General features: G+C 32.9%; 1 protein-coding gene across 4 annotated transcripts in view; it reads right to left on the bottom strand.

The window, feature by feature from the left end:
• The window catches only part of Invadolysin (leishmanolysin-like peptidase, invadolysin), a 274,537-nt gene that overhangs the window by 124,397 nt on the left and 133,694 nt on the right, over window positions 1-16,446 (bottom strand). The gene's annotated exons all lie outside the window — the stretch shown is intronic.

The following is a 16,446-nucleotide window of genomic DNA, read 5'->3' as shown; positions in this document are numbered from 1 at the left end:
GCGGTAAGAACTTTTTACTAAAACGAATTAACGTTTATCGAATTTTCATTGGAATTTATTACCAACTGTTTCAAAATAAAACTCTTTTTGCCCCCTTAGATTGGTCGTCGATTTAATTCTATAAATTATTTATTAAAAATAATAAAAATAACAAAGTAAATTAATATTGATTTATGCAAATTTCATATTTCAATTAAGATTAATAGATATTACATTCTAATATGTTTTAAGAATAGTATAGATTCATGTATTGGTATTTATTTTTGAGTACGTTAATCGGATATTTGATTAGAATTTTTTTTTCCCCCACTTTTATAGGAAATATTTTGAATAATTTATTGATATTTCCATAAAGTAAAAAAACGTAAGAAAAATCGTCGAATACATGAGTTTCTTTTTAATATTTGGTACATCGTTCGTTCAGACGATTTTATTAAATTTTCACGCACGTCCGAGAGAGAGAGAGAGGGGGAGAGAGGGAGAGAGTGAGTGAGAGCTCCGTAAGAAAATTTATTTCACGGTCGACGAACTGCAAGAGCTCTTGCGCGGTTTTATCGGTGCCAAAAGGAAGAGAAGAGGGAGAGTCGAGAAGGTAAAGGAAAGATTTTTCCTTCAACTTGCTGGAAAGAAGCTAAAAAACCGTATGAGAATCGAAAAGAACGTGAACTTGGAAATGAAGACTCTTCATTTCCACGAAGAAAAGAAATAAAGAAAGAGAAAGAGAGAGAGAGAGAGAGAGAGAGAGAGGAACATGTGTCTGTTCTTTTCTATAAGAACATCTCATCTTTCTACGAAAAGACGACAAAGGTTTGAATTTTTTGAAATCTAAAGAAGATCCAATGACATTTCTCGAGGGAATTGAACATTCAATAGGAATTCCAAATATTCTGTAATGCGGAAATTAAAAATGAAAAGAAACCAAATATATTTCTTTACTTTTCTTTCATTTTATTTTATTTTATTTTATTTTATTTATTCTATTGATTATTTTCGATTATAAAAATTACAGACAATTTATCATCATCTTTGCCATTCGAATTTATTCCACGATTGAAATGAAAAAATATTGCAATTTAAAATTAAAAAAAAAGAAAAAAAGAAAAAAAACCAAATAAAAATATCAAACCTTATACACAGAAGTTATCGATAAATAAAAAGTATTAAAACACATTTGAAAAATGATCATTGAACGATATTGCTATGCCATATTGGAGAACAACAAAATAATCGATATTATGTAACTTACAATTGAAATAATTCAAACGTTCAATTTTTTATTAAATAGAAATTCTTTTGTTCTCATCTTTTATTGTTCGGCAATAGTTAAAACAACACAAAAAATAACCAAAAAGAAAAAGGACGAAAAAAATATAAAAAAAAAATTATTAATTACTCCGAACGTAGTAGAAGTGCGAATAAACGCGTTCGTTCGATGCGATTATTCGGCGAAGATAACGTGTTTTTATTGTTTTTATCTTTTATTTTCCCTCTCTCTCTCTCTCTCTCTCTCTCTCTTTTGATTCAACCGATCGTTTACGTTCAACAGTGGAGACCGATTTTTCTCGCTTTTATCGCGGCGACGCGGTCAAAACGCATATCACGCTCGAAGTGCGTTCAACCTCGCAATCTCGCTACCAACCTACCTACCTACCTACCTACCTACCTTCCTACCTACCACCGTCCATCCGGAAATCCATTTTGCCGGCGAATTTACGGAGACCGACGTGGTGAAAAGAAAAAAGAATAATAAAAGGAACACAAAAGTTCAAAGTAGGGCTCATAATGCTCTTAATTTAATTGTTTCGTAGTCGCGGAATAAAATAGAACAAAAATGACTAGTTCGATACGAAACAGAGAAGAAAAGAAATAAATAAGATTTTAATTAGAATTATAAGACAAATAATTTGTTATTATTTTTCAAATAAACCGATTTTTTTGCTTAAACTCGTGTGTTGGTTTATTCTCGTTCTAATTTTTTTTATATCTATAAAAAAAAAAACCCCGATAAATACACGTTTCTTATTCCGCTTCCATACTCCCATTGATCTTGTAGAAATATTTAATGTTCGGGAGGTTTACCTGTGGATCTGTCGATGAAGGATTCGTGAAAAATTCGCGTTCGTTAATAAATATTTAGTGTATGTGTTAACCGAACGTGTATGTTTGTACAAATCGGTAAATCAACGTGCATCAAAAGAAATAATTCAATAAAGAATAATTGTGGACGATTTATAGTGACACTTATTTTATATTCGAACAGTTCTATTTTATTTTATTTGATTTTTCTTCATTTTAAAGTATCAACACAATTAATATCATTGTTCAAACAATATTTATTATACTTTTATAATTTGATACAAAAATAAAAATGACTTTATTTAATTTCATATAAAAATTTCTATTAAGTATTGATAAATATTTTGATCATGTTTAAATAGAATAAAAATCATTTCTAAGATCATCTGGTAGTTAATGAAATTGTAGGTGTTTGTAACGTATACACTCTCTATTCTTTTCACTCAGAACGAAGAAGTTGCCAACTCAAGGGATTAACATAACAACATTTGTGAGATATTAGCGAGAGATACCTACTCATGAAAGTGGTTTGGTTATTAATACATGTACCACTAGGAAAGTGCCAAAGGGTGCATTAAACATGCGTCTATCAAGATCAAGAGCAACTCATGTATTTCATTATACAAGCGAATTCAACATTTTAACTAATTAGCCTTAAATGTTAAACTCTCGCGTTTAACATTACACGTATCCACATATATATATATACACATACAAACGAATCCAACATCGTTCTCTAATGATGATTCGTGAGCTCTGAAAAAATAAAAAGAAAGAAAAAAGGGAAAATGGTTTCATAGCTTTCAGATAGAGTAAAAGGAGAGTACTTTGAAATCCGCTCACCTCTTCACTTAAATTAAAAAACTTTTCGGCCAGGCGAATCGAATGTAACGATCGGCTCGAAAGAACTTTTGTTTTTTCTTAAACTCGTGAAACGAACGCGGCTGATTCGTGAACGCTAATCTAACGAGTATTCGTTTATTTCCATTTTTTTTTTTTTTATTATTTTTCTCACAATAATCACACCTCAAACTTTCCATTTCTTTTTCGTGCTTGAAGTATCAAAAATCGAGATAATTTGTTTCTTGATCATAACCAGCCGAGACGCGTTTTGAAAAAAACAAAATCATGAATAAAAATAATTATTTATCGTGCTATTATTATCTTTCTAAAAGATTTCCAACCATCTCGTACATTATCATCTTCTCAGTATTTTAATCTGATAGCTTTGTCCTTGTTCGAGAGTTCCTTAAATCTTCAGAACTACGACGTTTTATTACTTTTTTTCTTTTTTTAATTTCTTTTTTCTTTTTCTTCAAATAAATGCTGCTGAATAATCTCTCGATTTTTTAATCTCTTAAAAAAGAATTCTCACGTTAAAAAATTAAATGAGTCAAAGCGGATCCGACTCGTTTAAGAGTATGAGAGAGAGAAAGAAAGATTCACTTGAAACGTTGCCTCGTTGACACTAATTGTTCCATCGTGATACCACTAGTACTGTCGCACACTTCGAACCTCCAATCACAATCGTGATTCATCTTAAAAGCCTCTGTCGTTTGGTGATTAAATGCTCCTCTGATTACATCACCGATCAGCCTATTATTATCTCACGCAATATCTCCTTTACATTTAACGATTAATCAATAATTCGTGTGTTATATTAATTGACAACACATACAATTTTACTAATTATACTAGTTGACAATGATTTTGTCATATTTTATTTGTTGCAAAATAAATTTGCGTACTAGAAATAAAAATCCAAAATATAATCATCAATGATTTATTGAATTAAAAAATAAACGTAAAATAAAAATGTATTTAAAGTACAAATCGTGTTCATCTAATGAAAAAAAAAAAAAAAAAACAACAAAAATTCTTAACTTATTTGTACATTAAAAGTATACAAAAGGATATTAGCAAAAATAAAAAACAATAAAGCAACTCTACCGTTAATAGTAATACGCGAATTTAAATGGAACACGCGTATTTGCATAGTTAGAAAAAATTTCTAACGTAACTGTACGCGTAATTAGGTATTCCCCTATTTGCTACGCAATTAAATGGTAATTAATTGGGAGGGTGGTTAGAAAAAAAAACACACACACACACATACACAAAAGGTAGAAGAAAAAAAAGAAAAAAAAAGTAAGCGTTTCATTATAACATCGCGTCACGATTGGTAGCCGACTCGTGAACATTTCCGCGCTTCCTTCGTAAGACCCGTACGTATATATGCGTTTAGTTTGCTTGCTTGCTACTTGCTACTTGCTGGTTTTTTCGTACTGTGGCAGAGTGAAAGTAATCGTGCATCGTAAAAGTCAAGTTGAATGGCATGGGAATATGCAGGTGACTGTGAACGGAATGCAACGGCACCGCCTAGCTCTGCCGACGAGAATTCTTTTGTTCTATCTTCTCTCTCTCTCTCACACACACTCTCTTTTTCTCTTTATCTATTTTTCTTTCTCTTTTTCTTTCATTTTTCCCTCTGTCGTATACGTGGTAGCACAAATTAGACGAAACGTCCTACCGCGGAATTTTAATTCTAATAGCGTCAATTATTTAACTCTAACACGCGTGTACTATACTTTTCACTCGCAATACAATAATATTACCCAAAATATAATCAATTCCTTAAATATCAGATTGATAAACTTCTGAAAGACATACGACGAGTTATACAATCCAAATGGAACTTTGTAGAATTCATAATAACTATTTGATACTACGAATGCCACGTATTTTCGACTATTATCGTTTATCGTTAAAAGAAAGAAAAATCATTCATTAAATTTATTCTATGAAAATCGTGTGAGCTTTACAAGACCAGTTAAACTGGTTGTTCTCGATCAATGGTATGGGATATCGGTCTTTTATCATTTTTTCCTTTAACCACCGATAATCAATAGACACAATCTACCCAACCCGTCTTTTTTCCTACTAAATACTAACATCGGTCTAATGTAATCCGGAAACGATGATTATATATAATACTACTGGCTAACCAATTTGTTTATTATATATAATAATTATATATAATTTAAAAAAAAATTCAATATATTGAATAAGCACTGCAATATGAATATTTAAGAATCATAGAAGAAAATCGAATACAGTTCGATAACATTATCATTTTTCCTATTTCGGAAATAAATAATTCATTCTTTGTAATGAATCGAAGTTTCGATAACATTATATTATCTCAACCATGTAAGTGCCTATTTGAATTACACTGTTTGCTATTCCCGCTTATCGCTCAGTTTATGTTCTGGCGCACCGACAATCAGATTTGGACTCTGTCAGAAACTCAACCGAATCACGGTGGGCGACGAACGTGTTAAGATTTATCCATTAATCTCCGAACTTAACCACAAACTTCCTTCGGCTTGTTCTTGTTGTCTTGTATTTCATCTAACAGTAGTTCCTCGAAATGTGACATTCCTAACTCCGATGACTCCAGTGCTCAGCAGTTGTAACATCGTTCGTTGTGTTAACCCTCATAGATAAACCGCGTGATTCTTCTTTGATCTCTTTGTTCCTATATATTTTCAGCTTTTTTTTTTTTTGCATACACTTCCCTTAATGGTTTCATAGAATGCAAATTTTTTCTTTAACATCGTTGAATCGTCGTTGCATCGTACAAAATTGTTTTCTTAAACTCCTCATTTTGATTGTAGTCGTTCTCAGTTATCTACGTCTTCAATTTCTTCTCTTCACATAAGAAAGGTAACACTGCTTTCTGTTCACTCCTGAATTTTTCCTATCACATTATTATTATTATTATTATTTGTATTATATTGAAAAAGGAAAGTGATTGTCAATTCATAGGATGTAAAGGGATCTTTAAGAACCAATTTTGCAAAAGCAATTTTGAAAAATCCTCGAAGGAGGAGAATCTGGTAAAAGCTGAAGAATACAAGTGAAAGAGATATAGAAGAAAATTCGTTGAGTTTACTCCTTCTTTTTCTTCTTCTTTTTCTTTTTTTTAGAAAACTTTTCATCGCGGCCGCGTTCATAATGTATGCAGAGAACTCGTAGCAGTGGTTTCTCTCTCTCTCTCTCTCTCTCTCTCTCTCTCTCTCTTTCTCTCTATCTATCTATCTCTCTATCTCTCTCTTATTCTTTTTCTCTCGCAAGCTTTGGTTACATGGTCTGTGGAAATATAGTGTTGGGGCTTTTAACGCTCAAACGTTTTTGTGACGGTCGCTCTCACGTTTGCTGACAAGTCGTCGAGAAAATAAAAAAAATAAAAAAAAAATAAAAAGAAAAAGAAAGTAGGTCCCCAACGAGGAATTACCGAAAGACTGTGACTCGTCGATGATGTCTCGACATGTATCTTACGAGTACATACACAGTTAACCATTTCTACTATTACTATTACTACTACTACTACTACTACTACTACTACCACTACTAAGACTGTACACATTGAATTGGATTACTCAGCTAAAACTTTAGCCCTTTTCCTTCTACCCATTTCTCTGTCTAACACAACATATATACACGGCTTTCGAGCTTTCCTACGATAGGAAGGATAACATTGACTCACGGAATTACTTGATTTAGACGGAAAGCTACTGCACCTTGTATATCCTTATCGAATGTATACCAACGAGTTAACGATAACGATCCGAAAAATAAAATAACCAACTAAATACATATTTAGATAAACTAATATAAAAAAGTAATATATATATATATATATATCTAATGTAAATAATAATTAATTGAAAAATCAATGATTGTCATTAATTTCAAGAAAAAATACAAAAATACAATGACGTATGATAATTAATAATATCACGAGTGAGAAATATTCTAGAATATAAAAATTGAATATTCGCAATTAAGTATGTAAATGAAGAAGAAAAGGGGGATTAGATTTAAAAATTATAAATGAACGTCGAAATAATTGAATCGGCCCAATGAAATTATGTCAAAGCATTTAAATGTCTTAAAAATAGCTCTATGCAGAATAAAAATAAATATCTACAGGCAGGAACGAAACGTAAATTTATTATCACGATCGAATCACGTAGGAACTATTACGAACGGTTAGATAAAAGGTAGTTGAAAAGGGAAAGGAAGATGGAAAGATAGGAAGAAATGAAGAGTAGAATAGGTGGGAAAAGCAATTACCAAGGTCGTTTCGACTCGATTAACGCAAGTCACGGGGGCCACTCTTTGACGATCCTTTTTAAAGGAAATTTTATTATAGGAATGAAGCAAACAAGTATAAGTTAGTAAGTTAGTAAGTTAGTAGGAAAGAAAGTCGACTAGCCTCTTCGTTCTTTTGAGAAACTATAATACCGTCATTCAGATTTCTCTTTCTCCTTTTCTCTCATCGATCTACACCATATTTTAACTCACTCGAGAAAGAGAAAGAGAGTCTCTTAATAATCCCTACCTTTATACTACCCCTTTACTTCAATCCCCAACTCAATCGCCACCACCAACACTATTTTCTTGCTTCGGGTGATTCTCCTCCTGTCTACGATCAGATAAAGCGATCGTCGAAGTTCGTTAGAAAGTTGAACGACAGGTGGGTATTGTTTAAAAAAGCAATAGGAAAGTTTCCTTCATTAGCAGAGCCGTTGGAAGGCGTTGAGACTACCACCCCCGAAAGCGAAACTTGCGGGCTAGTTTGAAAAGTAGCGTAATTTCTGCCAATTCCTACTCTTCTATACCCTTCTATACTTCTCTCTCTCTCTCTCTCTTGCTCGCTAGTTCAACACACACATACAACACTTTAGAAATTCATCCCTTGCTACGGATAACCCACACCAATGTATTCTTCCAAGTGGTTGAGTTCGTTATTTAACTGGTAAATAAACTGAACGATTAACGAGTTACCGAGTTACTTGTATATTTACGCTTTTCGGACCATCCTATTTCATCCCTTTCGACGCTATTACAACCTTGTTTTCGACAACCTTTTACAATTTCTCCAAACACACACACACACACATTTTACAAATTGACTAATCTACAAACTCGTCAAGGATCAAAACAGAATTTGGTTTCGAATATACCTACTTTCTGAAATAAATGAACGAAAATGATAATGAATGAATATTTCTTCTTTTGTATGTTCTATCTATCTTTCTTTCTTGTTTTTTTGAGGCGGCGGCGGGGGGGGAGGAGGGAGGAGGAGGAGGAGGATGAAGGGAACGATTGAAAAAGTACAGAAATCTTGTTTCCTTTTAGCCAAATGTAATTGATCGAAAAACATTAACGTCCGAACTAGATAGGAGGACCTCGATAGCTTGATACGGACTTCGAAGTAACGATACTGGAATTCAGCCGCGTAATGTAATTAGCAATAGAGATAAGCCGTGTACGAATATTACCTGCTTAATGTACGATCGCAATGGCTATAAATTTAGCGAGTAATCGCTCCCAGGCATTCGCCATTGTACAATGCGATTCGCGTCGTGGTTAAACATTTCTACTGAAATATACAATTATGAATAAAATCTAAACAAACGTACAAAAAAAGACTGTTTTATTTTTTTTTATATTTTTTTTTTATTATTATAATTCACTCAAAAGTCAATGCGATTAAATCCATTTTTGAATATTTTCGAACTTTTGTAAATTTTAATTGAATAAATAACATATTGTTTTTTTTTTTTTTTAATTATTTTAAAAGGATTTGCTTATTTCATCGTTTTTTTTTCTTCTATCCTTTTTCAGCTGCTAAAAGATGAAAGTTCTACAATTTGTAAGATGTTGCCATTGCCCTAATAGTTTATTTGCACATTCTGTTTTATTGCTAAGTCAATATCTTTGGAAAAAGTTATTTTATATACTTTTCTGATCAAACGTAATGAACGAAAAATTTCAAACGATCAATTTATTATAAAACAGTAATTATTTTTGTTCAACTTTAGTTTATCGGACTAATTTGATTTCTGAACGACCCATATCGAATTGCCAAAGAAACAAAAAGAAATAAAATATAGATATATTATAAAAAAATAATGATTAATTACGGTGAAATATTTTATAAATGTAAAGGACCAATGAGCAAATGAAATCTCTTTAATTAGAACAACAACAAAATCAAAAACATCCAATCGAAAGGAAAACTCGTGCTTTTGAGTTTTACACGTTAAAACTAGCTGCGAGTTTTGAAAAACGTTAAACATCCTAAAACTGGACGATATTTTATGCACGTACGTCAAACATCAAGGCCACTACCTATCTCTACCATCAACCCTACCCCTATCATCAACGAGAGAGTTCATACACGTTTTTCACTTTGAGTTCATGTTTGTTGCTACGACGAATATTACGAAATTCGCATCGGTTTTAAACCAAAAGATACCCTACGTCGAAAACTACCATCAATTTATATTTTATATATTTCCCCGTCTCTTTTTTTTTATTTTTTTTTTGTTTTTTTTGTTTTTGTTTCAATTTTTCATGTCACATGATTTCGACGATCGATCTACATTTATCTTTGATGTGGGTGTATGTTCGATCCAAACTAAAATCAAATCAAACATGCGTATTCGAGGAAAGACATCTTTTTTGTTCTCAATGTTTCCAAACAAAAAAAAATATAAATCTATCATATCGGAATATTTATTTTAAAAATATATGAAAAAAAAAATGGAATTTTGAAATAAAATGTAGCTGCAATTTTCACTCACCTAACTGTTTAATCTCCATCAACGAGCGGACGAGTTTTTTTTTCTGTTCGGACTACACGCAAAAATAAAAAAAATAAAATAAAATTTAAAAAAAGGACCGTGATACGTGGATTCCATTAAAACCCCCAGAAGAATTCTATTAGGCACAATTTTCCCCTCGTTTCGTTCGTTTCGGGTATTTAACGCGAAAGTTTAGCAACCGTGAAGAGTGCACACGCCATATCCTCGTTGCACTTCCCTCACCCTACCACACCCCACCCCACCCCACCCTCTCACTCTCTAGCTCTCACCCTTCCTTTCAGTATATGTAGAAAGTTAAACGTTTCTATTCATGTTTCGTATTACTTCCAAAGAAAAATATAATAAATTATCAATTCCTACTTCAGATTCATTGAATTCCATAGCTCGTTCATTCGTTCATTCATTCGTTCATCCATTCATTCGTTCGTTCATTTAAAACAAAAAGCATAAGAGGAAAGGAAGAAACGAAGAGACTAACCGAGAACGAGGACGTTGACAGCTTTTAAATCGTTCACGGAATCCATCCTGAAGTTTTACCAAAATGAAATTCGAACTTTATTTGTATTCTCTTTCATCTCTCTTCTTCTCCTTATTCTTCTTCTTCCTCTTCATTTTCTCTTTTTCATTTCCACCTACTTCTCCTCCTCCTCCTCCACCCACCATCCTTACTTTCATCCATCCTCGTAATATTCGCCCGACTTTAATTAACTTTCGTCATCTAAGGAGACAAGTAATTGGATTTATTTAACGAAGCACGAAACTATCAACGAGGAAAATATAAACGAGAACACCCAAAGCTCCCTGCCCAGCCCCACCCCACCCCATCTCCCCCACTTTCCATCTACCTTTCTTCTCACTCCTATCTTTCAACCCATTTTCCCTTTCTTTTGGCTCTATTATTATTATTCTTGTCTATCTAAAATGGCATTTTAAAGTAGAATACAATCAGTAGTCATCCATCTTACGTTAAACGATGGAATAAATTACGTCCATTAGATTAACCACACGACACGTTACCATTTCTATCCATATACGTTTGTTTATGTGCGTCAAATACCCACACACGCGCACACACATACACACACACGTGTACACATATACAAATAATATATGTAAGTTTGATAGAAAAATGTAGTTTGTACGAGGGCATGATATTTGACATTCGTTTCATGAAAAATATTTCGATCCGTTATATCATATAACGAGAATCAAAATTTAACGAGATTCAAAAAAAAAATAAAATAAAAAAGAATTAAGAATAAAAAATAAAATAGGTAAAACCGAATTACAAATATTTCCATGTAACACCACCACAACAAACGTTGCATATCCGTATATATATATATGATTCGAAAAAATCGCAAAAACCTGTGCCAACGTTGTAAAGGGTAGCGTTGGCGAAGTTTTTCGAGACGAGAGAGAACCAACCCATCGGTGATTGCTATGAAGCACGTCCCAATTTCTCTTTTTTTTTTCTTTTTCTTTTTCTTTTTCAAGTACGAGTGATAAAATTTTCACGGACTAGGGTCAAAGATGACCAAAAAAGGATGGGTGGGGGTGGAGGCGTTAGTTTCTATCGAACTGGAATGTATTCTTCAGTCGATCTACTCCCGTGAGATAGAAAAGAACTAGTCGATTGGCGAGAGTTCGCGATATCGGATGAATTCATCCCGTACTACCGGTTAATTCCATTCGCTTTTTTCTTTTTTTTTCTTTTTATTTTTTTTTTTTTTATTTCTCATTCAACCGAGGATACGAGCGACACGGGATTAATTATCGGTAACGAGAGAACGTGATTAATCGTTCGATGCGACGGGCCGCAGCTGTGCGTGCAAAGAACAAAACTAGAGAGCGAGAGAGAGAGAGAGAGAGAGAGATAGAAAGGTGGGGGAAGGGGGAGTGGATATGAGAGAAAGAGGGAGAGAGATGTAGGAGAAAATTCGAACGCACCATTGTAATTCTCATTCACGAGATATCTGGTACTCCGATACGAATGTGTGCAAATTCGGTGGGCGCACGCGTATATATGTGTTTATATATGTATTGAGAATCGAATTTAAAAGTCCCCCTCCCCCTCACCTCCCCTCCCCCCTCCCTTCTCCACCCCTCCGAGCCCTGGTGAAACGCCTCGGGCTTCCAATAGGTAGATATAAACTGACATAGATCGATTTCGATAATGTTACCCGTTTAAATCGTTATTATTATTGCAATATGTTAGAGTTGAAAATAAAGACAGGAAGTACGCGTGGAAAAGAAATATACAACTACTGGTACGATTTATTTGACGATCGAATTCGTTACGAACGATGTATTATTATGTTTTTAAGAGGATGAGACCGAGATTACGATAAAATACGAATTTTTAAAAATCCACATCAATCCAAGTATTATTAGTAGTCGGACAATTGGATTTATTTTTTGATATTTTTTTCTAGATATGGATATGGAATATAAAAAAAAAAAAGATGAAAAAAAATGAAACGTTTGTTGGTACGAGTGATAGGGATAGAAACAAATGCAAAGATATATCGAGCATAGTGTTATCAGTTTGTTATCTATAAAAAAAAAAATAATATATAATATTAAAATAATATTAATTCTCTTTTATAATGAATTATTATTGTAATATATGTAATTAATGAATTGATTTGAAATTAATTTAGCATCGCATGGATAATATTTATTTTTATTTTTCGTTAAAAGGTTTTTCGTGGAAAAAGAAAAAGGAAAAGAAAAAGAAGAAAAAAACCATAGATAAGAAGATAAATAATCTTACGAAATAACGAATCTGTCCGTGCTACCATGCTTCCTACTTATCCGGCAAAAGTACTGTGAGATAATTTTAACCGCGAGTCGCGTGACCAACTCTAGGCCTACGATGTCGGTCGTGGAAGAGAGAAGAGGACGGTAAATCACTAGGCTAGTGTTCGTAAGAACAATTTGTAAAATTCGCTGAACTATATATAATAAATACACTTAACTAGTGAAGAAGAAGAAGAAGAAGAAGTAGGAGAAAGGTGGGCTAGGTAGGTGGTGGTATTAAAAACCCTTTACGAAAGAATTCGATCAATGTATTATTATTTCACGTAGAAAGATATAACGCGATTCATTTTTTGTCGGTCATTCGCACGAGGACGTTGGAAAGAACACTAAAAACACTGCGTGACGAGTAATGACAGATAATGACAGAGTATACGCAGTTGTGTATATACATATATATGTATATATATGTAGGTATATGCATATATACGTACATGCACACACGTGTACACAGGTGTACGTAAACGAAGCACACACCTTATCTCACGGAACTTTTCGTGACCGTGGTACTCTCGAAGCCACGTATACCTATCCATAAAATAAGTCGTTCCGGAAACTATGTTATTCCATAGACGAGTTGATGAGTGAGCGAATATAGGTACTCTATATAGTGTACGTGTAGGTAGGAAAGAGAGAAAGACAAATTGGTATCGATCGATAACATTTACTTATTAACACACTTCTTTACTCGCTAATGCAACATAGAAATATCGTGAAAAGGAATAACAAATGATCATATTATATACTTCGATATTTCGTTGAATACAGTAACGTTAATTTACGTTCAGTAAATTTTCCTATTAATCATCGTAAAAGGAAGATATAAAATTCGAAAATTTAAGTAGAGAAATTATTCCTCATCCCCCCACCCTCTCCCTCTCTCTCTCTCTCTATTCCTCTCTTTTTGTCTCGTTTTCGTTATCTTGTTCTCTTTATATCTATTAAAAGGAAAAGTCGACGTGGGGATAGAGAAATTAGAGAGTTCTTGTTTATATATGCGAAAACGTCGGACCAACGATGAAAATGCAATAGGAGAAAAGCTCAACGAGGGAGGGCCCGGTCTGTAAGCTCGTGTACCGCGAAACTTTCAACGGGCATTACGAAAGCATTTAGTAACCGCTAAACTTGCGTACCGAGCTTCTCGTAAAAGTTCAAAGTTACAACGCAGGCGAATTGAAGTACTCGACGTCGTTTTAACATTAACACTCACGATATTCTCTATTCAGAAATGTTTCCTTCAAAAATATTCGTTAAGGACTTTCATTCTCTCTCGTTCTCTCTCGTTGTCTCTCGCTCTCTCTCTCTCTCATTCTATCTATCTTTTTCTCTCGTTCTTTCGTTTTATTTTCCTTCCCTTTTTTTTCTTCTTTTTGTAAATTTATCACCATAACGCGTTTTAATGTTAACACTCGTGATACTACATTGAAAAATGTTTCCTTTAAAAATATTTTTTTTTTCTGTTAACTTATTTCATTTACCAACATAACGGATAGACTAAATTTCATATTAATAGTGTAGGAAAAAAGAAAACTAGTATTCAGTTTTTTTCTTTATATTTCTATTTTCTGAAAAGGAAAACTCTATTCGGAGATTAAAAGAAAAGATTAAGGAGGGTTAGAAAACCATAAAAAAAATAACTTAAGAATTGTTGGGACGTACAGATGCGATGAAAAACCTTTGTGCAAGTGTCGGGTGTCCTTTGGATAGTTTCAGATTTCTATGGGAACACATGTGACACATAAGGAGAAACAATACACCGTTACTTGAAACGAAGTTCATTTATGCATGGTCTTTTCCTACGATCTTTACCTAAAAAAACATAAGCTGTACCCATCGGTTGACTATAGGGGGTGTACCCTTTTGTTATTGGTCAAAAGAATTCGTAATTCCTTTCCCGTAATTCATTTCCCAAAGGGATGTAGCTCATTTCTGATATAAATATGTGGAAAGAAATAAGAAAGTGTCCTTAGTGCTAAGTCTGTATCTGTATCTGTATCTGTCCTTAGTTAGTTTTAGTCTGTATCAGCTCTTAGTCAGTCTTTAGTCTTCAGTATCTGACATCACATCATAATTAATGAAATAAACTATCATTTTTTATCAAAATCATTTACAATAGTAAATTTTTGTATCAACCTATCCCGTTAAATTTTCGAAACTTTATTAGTATTATTAGTTAAAATAATATTATCACTATGATAACGAACATAAGTATTATTACATTTACGTTAGATAATATATATTCTGCAAATAGTTACTGTTCACCAATTTACTGGCAAAGGAAGAAGCAACGAGAGCAACGAGCTTCGTAAGAAGCTTGGCAATGCTCTTCAAAATAGAAATCAACGAACGAACGAACGAACGAACGAAGAAACGTACGAAGAAACGAACGAACTTTCATAATACAATTCGTCGAGAAGAGCAAAAGCAAGTGTAAGTAAATCTCTTAGCAGATAGAATCCTAGAAATTACATAGAGACGTGAAATACCGTTGGTATTTCATTTACGCCTAGATAGAACTGTTAACTTAATTAAGAATTATATACGCAGAATTGACTATTTAGTATTCTATTCATCGAAATGACAAAACAAGATATTTCCTGTTGCCAAAACAGTCTCTTCGTAAATTATAATAAAATCAAATTTCTGCGAAAGCACAGATATCGTAAGAAAGGAAAAAAAATGATGAAAATATAGCGGCGATATAATTTATCGATGTGATAACAAGAAGAAGAGCTACGTTTTTTTTTCTGACAGTCATTCTGTTATTAATTAATATCTACAACCGTAAAAGTCAGACAAATCAAGAATTACGTGAAATAACATTCGTTTGACACGCACGCGAATAAAGAAAAAATACGATCACGATGCATCTGTAAGTTCGTTGCCATTTGGATTGCCAGCATGCATCACGTGGGTTTATACACGGTTGGATTATTATAGCTATTGCACCTACGTCGTCTTGATGCATATCAACGATGATTACGTTTCTATCTACGTATACATAGGTAATGCTTATCTTTACCTGCGACATATGAACGAATGAACGAATGAACTCTCTAGGCGTGTCCAAACGATTATTTCTATTCCACGTTGATATTTATGTTCTATTATACGTCATGTCTTTTTTTTTCTTCTTTTTTTTTTCTTTCAATGTCTTTTTTATAAATGATTTCAATCCTACAATTGTACATTTATACTTCGAATTATCAAAGAATACATTTAACGCTAAAACCTATGGACAATTTATATTTCATTTATTTATAGTGTGATAAGTGATAAGGTGATTTTTATTTGAATAAAAGTTATATTTTCGTATATCGTTGTGAATTCGGATAATAATCGATTTGATACGCGGAAAATAATAATATTACAAAATATAATAATTGAATGGACAAAATATTTTCCTAGTATATCTAAAATGATATACAGATCACCGATTGAATATTAAAAAAAAAAACAAAAAAAAAACAAAAATATAATTTGTTCGCTATTCATTCGACGATTTAATCTATTTCGAAAATAAATTAAAAAAAAAAATGTTATTACGAATGAAAATGAATATCTTCGTTTAATCGTATTAACAATTACCTATGACTTTGTATAAAATGAAAATTTTGATAAATAGTTAATAATAAAGAAGAAAGAAAAAAATAGGAAAAAAAAAGGGAATCGAATAAAATTGTTATCCAACGATTACACGAATGTCATTTAACGTTAGCGAAACGAACAGGATTTAACTTGAAAATGGATGAATTCGGGAACAAAAGTAAAGCAGGCACTCGGACGTGAAATGTAATTCTCCTAAAACGAGAGGAGGAACGAAAACGCGTACATGTAGGAATACCAACGGTAACATTCGCATTTTAACGTA

The sequence above is a fragment of the Polistes dominula genome, unplaced genomic scaffold (assembly GCF_049000335.1).
Source record: "Polistes dominula isolate Pdom_NZ unplaced genomic scaffold, Pdom_raw_medaka contig_373, whole genome shotgun sequence".
NCBI classification, from domain to species: domain Eukaryota; kingdom Metazoa; phylum Arthropoda; class Insecta; order Hymenoptera; family Vespidae; genus Polistes; species Polistes dominula.
Note: the sequence above shows the minus strand (reverse complement) of the source record. Positions and strands in the feature narration are given on the sequence as shown.